The 8,952-nt window shown below is 48.0% G+C and overlaps 1 long non-coding RNA gene across 1 annotated transcript; it reads left to right on the top strand.

Annotated features, from left to right (window-relative positions):
- Window positions 1-3,612: 3,612 nt before the first annotated feature.
- LOC125544007 lies at window positions 3,613-5,473 on the top strand. Its single transcript, XR_007299227.1, has 2 exons — window positions 3,613-3,932; window positions 5,024-5,473. It is a non-coding gene; the product is annotated as an uncharacterized LOC125544007 (long non-coding RNA).
- The last annotated feature ends 3,479 nt before the right edge of the window (window positions 5,474-8,952 follow it).

The raw sequence follows: 8,952 nt of genomic DNA, 5'->3' as shown, positions 1-8,952 counted from the left end.
CGGTGGCGTCGCGAGGTGGGGGGAGCGGGCTCGTCCCCGATCCAGATCGGATCGGGAAGGGGAGAAGAGGGAGTGGCGGCGTGGGGTGGGTTAGTGGGGGGTGGGGTGGCCTAATAGGCCTGGGGAGGTGCGGGGTGGGCCGGCTGGGCCGGCGTGGTCGGCTGAGCCGACTGGGCCAAGGGGCCCAGTGGTGGGGGGGGGGGCTTGTGGCCTGGGGCCGAAGCCCCGGGGGCAAGGGGGGGTTCTCCTTTTCTTTTTTTTGTTAGTTTCTTTTCTTTTATTTCTTCTTTTCTGTTTGTTAAATTTTTAATTTATTTCAACTTTATAGAATGTGAGAACAACACCTAAATGTAGTAGGTTAAATATACCACTGCCACATTAATTTGGACAACTAAATAAAATAGTTTAATATTTTACAAAATACAAAAGGCATTTAATTAATTTATTTTGCTGTTGTTTTATTCATTTTTGAGTATTTACGCATTTTATACAAGTGTGGTTTCTCCACCATTATTACTTAGGATTTAGTTGTCCCATTTTTAACATTTTAGTCTTTAACATTTGAAAACTTTTATTGTTTCCCTGATCTTGAATTTTGAATTCGAACCGGTTTCGATCTAACGCGAGACTAACAACAGTAACAGTGGTGACAAGGCATCATTACTAGAGGGTTACTGTAGCTTGATTACCCGGGCGTCACATATTGCCACCAATTACCAAGATTGAAGAAGCAGATCTATGATGCTTAGGAATCATGGATTTTTGAAGCATCAATGCTATCTTAACATAAAACAAGAGTACACAAATAGAAGCATATTTAGAATGTCAACTCTACGTAGTAAAGAAGCACAAGTATGATGCATATGAAACATGGATATTTGGAAGCATCATATTCATACAGCCTCAACAAAGCTTGTACATACTTCAAGAACAATACTTTGAAATGATTGCCACCAATACGTGAGTCCAATTATTTTAGATCTAGAACAACAATTTCATCAAAACTAATTGTTGGTTTTGTAAGGTCACACACATTTCAATCTAAGACGTCATCATTGAGCCGAAGTGCCGCATATCGACCCTTGAGCATACAATATGTTTCGACATGTTCATTGGTTTGTGTCAAAATATGGGAATTGAAGGAATAAACCGAAACACAAACATGTTCACTGAAAGTAAGTGTATGGAAGCAAGACAATGGAATTAAGAAGCTTATCCTATGTACCTAAGTAGTTTATTAAACACAGTATGTCGATTCGTAGGAAGCTTGGAAATATGACAGCTCAACATTATTCATCTTGGTCGGAAGCATAGAAATTGATAATAGAAACAATTAAGATTGCTTCCAACATGAGGATGTATGCTTTTCGTCACCTACATACAAATTTAACCAATTTTTTAGTGACCAATGGAAGTAATTTTCTTGACAAAGAACCATCAAAAAGTGAGCTCGGTACATTTGTATTGTTACTTGGAAGCATTGAAAATTGAAAAAAGGCACAAATACTAATATTGCTACCAACCGAGGAGCCATATTTGTGTGATGCATCTACCCAGTTCACAAAAAAATTGTGGTTGATTTAGTGATCCAATACATGCTAGACGGCACAAATTCACACCCACAAACATGTCATAAACAAGGTATTGGCATCTAGGTATCATATGAAAAATCAGAAAACAATTATTTTAGGAATCAACTAGCATTGCATCATTAAAAAAAGTAGAAGAGGAGAGGACTCAAACCCTAGTTCTGATGAAGATGTGGTGGGAGAACCTATGATACTCCATACGAGCTTGCTTTGTTCCTGAACCGAGTGCTACACCAACGAGATGGACCGGAGTCCAGAATGGCAAGTGGAGCGGGGCCTGATCCCGGTGGAGATAAGCATGATGGCGAGTTAGCTGGCGAATTCGTTGGTGACCAAGGACGCGGAGCTGGCCGGTGAAGTCAGCTGTGTGTGAGGCGGGGGAGAAAGGGATCTGGGCGAGGCAAGCTGGAGGGCTGGAGGCGATGCGCGTGAGGTGCAGGGAGAGTTGGGTGCTGTGTGCAAGATTAGGGAGAGAGATTTAGGGCGAGTTCTTTTGGGCGGCTTAAAAAATAAGCCGCCTCTCCCCAGCTTAAAAAATAAGTCACTCTGAAAATTTCTTGAGGCTTCTAAATTAGTAATCCCATAACTAGTTTAGAAGCTCCAGTGAATGAGAGAGACGGCTTATGAAAAAAGTTGGAGAGGAGGCGGATTATTTTTTAAGCCGCCAAAAGAACTGGCCCTTACGGGCTTTGATTGCGGATCGTTAGTCCGATTGGATTTTTATAATTTTTTATTTACATAATAAGCAGAACCTTGAGCGTCTGATTTCAATCAAATCGACGGCAGTCAAGTGGTCTGGCGTTGGCATCTTTTCAGACTATAGATAGAAAGTGTTTCTTTTTTTCCCTCTCATTACAATGCATGAGCATATTTGCTATATTATAAAAAAACATATTCAGAAAATCAAGGGTTTTGATTAATGTTTAGTCAAAGCATTTTCATGTATTATTCAATATTAGATCATTGTTTCTAAATCATTTTACTACGCTAGAGGTATGAGAAGCTTTTTTCTCTCCTGTTGCAACGCACGTGCCTTTTTACTAGTATGGTCAAACAATAGTTGCCATGTGTGTTTATCTAATTGTCACGTGTGGTCCAACCATAATTGCCATGTATGATTAGGGCATCTCCAACAGGTTGTATGTTAGTCTTGTTGGTAAAATGTCCATGTCATCAACCAACAAGCTATCATACAACTACTACAATGGGTTGTATGTAAGCAATCCAATAGATGATAAGAGAATAAATGTGATTGCTCTTTATTTCACCTTGGAGCTTGTGCAAAGGTTGTTGGTTAATCTACATACAACTTTGCTCTCTCTCCATATTTAATACATGCCACATCATCACTATGTCCTAGGTGGCAAATTTACCAACACCTATCTCACAACTGTTGGAGATGCCCTTACATCACAGTTGCCATGTGTGTTTATCTGGTTGCCACGAACGCGCAACTGCAGTTGCCGTCTATCAAAGAATCACAGTTGCCATGTGTGTTTATCTGGTTGCCACGAACGCGCAACTGCAGTTGCCGTCTATCAAAGAATCACAGTTGCCATGTGTGTTTACCTAGTTGTCATGTTCGCGTAACTGCAGTTGCCATCCACAACATATGAGTGTCGTGTGGGCGAAAAACAGTTCACCCACACGCTAGGTGGTGGCTGTATGGGCAGAAACTAGTTCGCCCCCACAGCGCAGCTGACAAACTCTCCAACACCCACACACCAGCCCCGTCCTACGCGGCATGCAAATTCTGCCTCAATGTGTCAAGATTCGTGCGAACTGCACTGGACGATGATCCATGCGTGTAGGCGAGTTGCAAAACTGCTACACGTGTGGACGTTAGTATTTCCATATATTTGCAACATATTTCATTAAAGGGAAACACTTTCTATCTATAGTCTGATAAGACATTAAGGGCAGACCAGTCGTACTCCGTCGATCTAACTGAAATTTGACGATCAAGAGTTGCGCTTCTTATGTATGTAAAAAAATAAGGAAAAATAAAAATAAATTAATCGGCAGGAACCTAACCCCGCAACGGCCGCACGTAAATCTCTCCCCTAATCCCTTGAGATTCCAATCAGGTGGCACCGCCCCGAGCTGTTCCACCATACAGAGCGCACCCAACTTTGCATCTCCGAGATCCCATGTCCTCTTCGTCCAGCAGCACAACATACTCACCGGTCAGCTCCACGCCTTCGCCCCTGCACCTCCTTCTCTCCTCGTTGTTGAGCGGCAGGTTACAAATCGGATGGATCGGCTGCCGGAGTAGCACGGGCCGGCTGACGAACCGACAGTGGGTTGTCCCCCCTAGTCGAAGCGCCCATCTCGAAATCGAAGGTATTGCTCTGCGTCGATAGCCCCTGATTTGATGATTTGTATTTTTTGCAACGCAATTTTATTTGTAAATCATCCAACAGCCGATTACTCATTGTTATTTATGTTCCTGGTCTGCCTAGTATTGTGGTGTTCATGTGTTGATGGAGTCATAATTAGATAACGCATAGCCATGCACGCTACAATCGTGCCTATTCCTCTTTCAATATTCAGTGCTTCTAATGGAGTTGACAAATGTTGAGAAAAAATTCTTTTATTGCTTCTGTATACAGGGCTTCCAAAAATATGTAACCACAGCTGGCAGCAAATCTTTTCTTGTTTTATTTTTCAAAATTGCGTGCTTCCACCAAACACTAATAATGCACCCTTTGCATTATTTTATAGCTTCATACCTGTGTGCTTCTACATTGTACTCATTTTGCACTGTCATCTGGAAAATTGCTCTTCCATGCCTTCATCTTATAATGGTTTATAATAGGTCTAGTTTGTATGGTGGCAACACAAACAAACCGATGCTCATAATGGTACCGTGCCTTCAACTTATATTGTTTGATATCTCTATGTGCATATATTGCTTTACTCCCTTCTTCGGGGCTGATTTCAGTCTGTACAATATGTAGTGGATCACTAAATCATCAAGAATATATGTGTATTTGGATTGTGCATATATTGATCTTTTTTCTTTCAAATATCCATGCTTCAAAGTACTGGTTATGTATTGAGAGCACTATTTTTATGCTTCTTATCTATTGCGCTTCTATACTGTAATACATATGCTTCTTCGGTCCATAGAGTATGCTTCCATTAGTGAATAACAACCGGTTGAATAGCACCAAATAAGCGTCTTCTTGTTAATCATGCTTCCTTGATTTTTACTATATGCTTCTCATGTAGACATGTAGTGCCGCAACAGAACAATGTTTCGTGAACATCAAATTTGGGCACCCAAATCTTGCCTGTCAAGCATGTAGATTTCTCATGTCAAAATTCTATTATTTTAGTGTGCGATAGCATCAAATCATTTATTTGTGTTAGCCATGCTTTCTACCTTATGAGTTCTCACATGTGTTTCTATGCCAATGAGGGGGCGCTAGGGGATTGACGCTGGATGCATCTACTTCAGAGATGACGTGTCGAATTCATCACAAAGACCCACATGGCTCAGACGTCCGGGCTATCAGGGTATACAACCTCAAGGATGACACAATGAAGATCAAAGCGCTCGGGCAAAGGCACCTCAACTTGTACCCATTGGCGCCGTGGACAACACCCTCCATCACATGATGGCTAATTAGTGAAATTTGACACATGAAAGCAATTTTACTTCACCTTGAAACACTCTGCATTTGACAACAACATTTCTTTCTTTCTTTGCAAACAAATCGTTCATTTGAATTAGAAGCATGTGTAATTATGACTCCATTTGACAGTAGCATTTTCATTCTTTCTTTGCAAACAAACCCTTCATTTGAATTAGAGCCATGTGTAATTATGACTGGAATTATCTATCTCTTTAGTGGAAGCAACATAATACTTGCTTGGAAGCAATTCTCTAGTAGATGGAAGCAAGATTGTGATCCTTCTCAAACATGTGGAATCTTTCCTTTTTGATGGAAGCAGGTTTAAACCAATTCTCTAGTTTATATAAGAAATAGACCGATGCTTTTGAAACAAAATATCACATTACAAAGGACATCAACTTTCAAATAAATCGAAGCAGATATCCTTTTCCACAGAAGCAAATTCTCCAATGAGTGAAACATAAATTAATTTGTTGTGAACTGATAGACAACATTAAAAATAAGGGTAGATGCACGTATTTGTTGCACTGGACACAAAATTCAAAAAAAGTTGCACCAGACAGAAATTTTGCTTCGTAAGGAAGCAAGCTGCCGGATTTTATTTGTTTCCTAAAAAAAGCTAAAACCAAGGACCAATGCATATCATAATGAAGCAAGTTGTCGGATTTGATTTGTTTCCTTCAAATCGAAATCAGTTTTCTAAAACTCAGCAACTGTGAGAGCATCTCCAGCCGTTCGGCCCTCCAGGGCGCTAAAAAAAGCGGTCTGGGGGCGAACCGGCGCTAGTTCGACCCCTGGGGGCGACCTAGCTCCCAGTCACACCCCCAGGCGCCGCCTCCACGACGCGAAAAATTCGAACTTGGTCGTTCCCGCTCACAAAAGACGCCACAAGTCGGGCGATCACAAGCCACAGTTCGGCGTACAAAAAATAGAGCGGCAGAAGTTCGCGTGCACAACGCATCACTCGACGCGGTGTCGGAGCTTCTTCTGCGCTGGGCGGTGTCGGCGCGGCTTCGGTGGTGCTGGGCGTCGTGGAGGCATCATCATGCGGGCATGGCGGCGGCGTCGGCGTGGGCGTGGGCGTCGGCGGCCTTGTCGAGGGAAGCTGGTTCAGGATGAGGCCGCACTCCGCCAAGTACCATGCCTTGACCGCCTCGTCGGTGCTCTGGAGCATGTCCGTCCCGCCCAGCAGGAAAGTCAGGTCGGTGTTTCTCTTCTTCGCGGCGACGTTCGTCCGGAGCAGGTCAAGCTTAACGGCGCTGCTCGACATCAACGCCAACCACCGCGCCTCGGTCTTCTCTTCACGAAGGACGGCCCGGGCCTGCGCGTAGGCGAGGCAGTGCTCGATGGACTCCTGCACTCGAGCGGTGGCCGCGTCGGCGTATTTCCCCTTCTTGGCACCTTTGTTGCCGTCCGGCCGCCCTTTCGATGCGCCAGGAGTCGGCGCGTCCGGCTTGTAGGTCTCCTTGGCCTTGTGAGGGTGCGCCGGACTTTCGCCCACTTCTCGCACTTGTCAATGCGCTTGTAAACATGGAGGTACTTGAATTCGGCGTCGCTGTTACTCTGCCCGTACAGGGCGAACATGCGCAGCAACTGCGCGGAGGAACAAACAGTTGGCGCGCGTACACGGCGAAGAGAGGCGGGAGACCGGTGTGGCATACCTGATCCTCAACACATCACTCGGCGGGCTCTGCCCCAGGCGTCGGCTCCTCCTCCTCCTCCTCCTCGATGTCGTCCTCCTCCTACTCCTCCTGCTCGTCCTCGCCGTAGACGTAGCTGAGCTCGCCGTCCATGCCGCCGCTGAGATCCACCACCTCGTCCTGGGTGACGAACCCGGGTGACGCGGTGGCCGCAGCCGAACCTGCCGCGATGATGTCGTCCATGTCGGCCTCGGTCTCATCGGTGTCGCCGAGGTGCGATAAGGGCAGCGGGCCATGGCGTAGCGGGGGCGTCGGGGAGGAAGCGTAGGCGGGCGGCGAGTAGTTGTATGAAGGGTACTGCATGCCGGCGAAGGCGGGCGAGGGCGTGCGCTGGGCCGGGTGTCCATGGGGGAAGGTGACGTTTGGGTTGAACCCACCGTGCACGTCCCCGTCGGCGTAGCCCGGCGAGGGCGATCCCCATGGCTGCGGAGAGCCGACGCCTTGCTGGCCCCAGGACGCGTATTGGGCGTGGCTGCCGGGTGGATTCATCATCCCCGATGAGGCCTCAGCTTGGTCCGCGGCAGCCGCAGCCGTACATGCCGCGTTTCGCAGGCCTTCTTGGCGATGGCCCTGTTCCGCCGGTCGGCGGTGACAGCCTCCCGTCACTGAACTTCCGCCCTCCACTCGGCGTTTGGCATGCCCGGTGGCTTGGACGGCAGCGCCCTTGGCTTCCTCTGCTTCGGCTGGGCGACGGAGGCGGTCGCGGTTGCCGCCGCGCGGGGGACGACGTACTTCTTCGGTGGCATGGCGGCCGACTGGGAGGCGAACGGGAGGGAGATTGGCGGGAGGAAGGAAGAGAATGTGAGGGAAGTTGGGGAAAAGCGGGAAGAAACAACGGGAAGAGGCACTCGACTCGCCGACAGGGCGGACCCACACGCCCTTTTCGCTTGTGCCGGCGCCCCAGGCGCCCCCCCAGGGCGCCGGGTTCGGCCTGGATCCGCCGGCACCAGTTTCGGCCCAGGCCGGCGATAAACGGGCTTCTGGGGGCGCGACTGGGCCGTTTTTTCAGCGCCGACGCGGCAAAAACGCCTGGGGAGGGCCTGTTGGGGGCGCGACTGGAGATGCTCTGAGTGATTTTCGGAAGCAATCAAACCTCAACATACGTCAATTGGCTTCTGTTTTGGAAACTCCATATTAATTGTATTTTGTTCTGGAAACTCCCTAACGGGGTAGGAAGCATGCAATGGTGCTTCATCCACCATCCATACAGACTTATATCTAACGGCCACGGAGTGGTCTGATGGGATGATAGGGATCAGTAGTCTGATCCCTAGCAGTTCCCTTCATTAAATAAAGGCACCTAAACCCAGTCTAAATCTAAGGTGGGGCATGTCCTTGAGTCTTTGTTGTTCCCGTTCGTGCCCATGTCATGCAACCATGTCCGTGCCCATGTCATGCAACCATGTGTATGTCGTCTGGGCCCACGTTGGGCAACCATGTGTATGCCCGGCGGTCGGCTGAGCTCCGCCCATGTCATGCGACCATGTGTATGTCATCTGTGCCCATGTCATGCGACCATGTGTATGTCATCTGTGCCCATGTCGGGCGGCCATGTGTATGTCTGGCGGTCGGCTAAGCCCTCAGAGTGTAGGTGCGGTCGTTAGTGAGGAAGAGTAGGATATGGTACACGAACCGGCTCACGGGACTAGAGGCCGTGCCGCCTCATGCCCTACTCCTCGCCAGAGTCCGTTGCCGGTGGGCGTGAGGTCGATGGTGGACGTGGATAGGGCTGCACGCTCGCTACGCCATCGGTGACATGGAGGATACGCAGCTACTAACGTTCTTGTCTGTGATCTCATGCGCTGCTTGGATCGCCTTCGCGTCCGGTTGCGCCGTGACCACATTGCGAGTGGCTTGAGCACCACGGCCTCCTCGCTCACGTGTTCACTGTTGATTTGGCCTTTCGCCTACCGGTGCTACACGGGGAGGGAGAGGTTGTACTATTACTCCTACGCCTGCCGGAACGCCGACAACCACTTCGAGCGGGAAAGGGCACGGGCGAGGGAGAGGTTTTGGATCCGC

This window comes from Triticum urartu, chromosome 3 (genome assembly GCF_003073215.2).
Source record: "Triticum urartu cultivar G1812 chromosome 3, Tu2.1, whole genome shotgun sequence".
Lineage (NCBI taxonomy): Eukaryota > Viridiplantae > Streptophyta > Magnoliopsida > Poales > Poaceae > Triticum > Triticum urartu.
The sequence above is the reverse complement of the archived record's forward strand: the minus strand, read 5'-3'. Positions and strand labels throughout refer to the sequence as shown.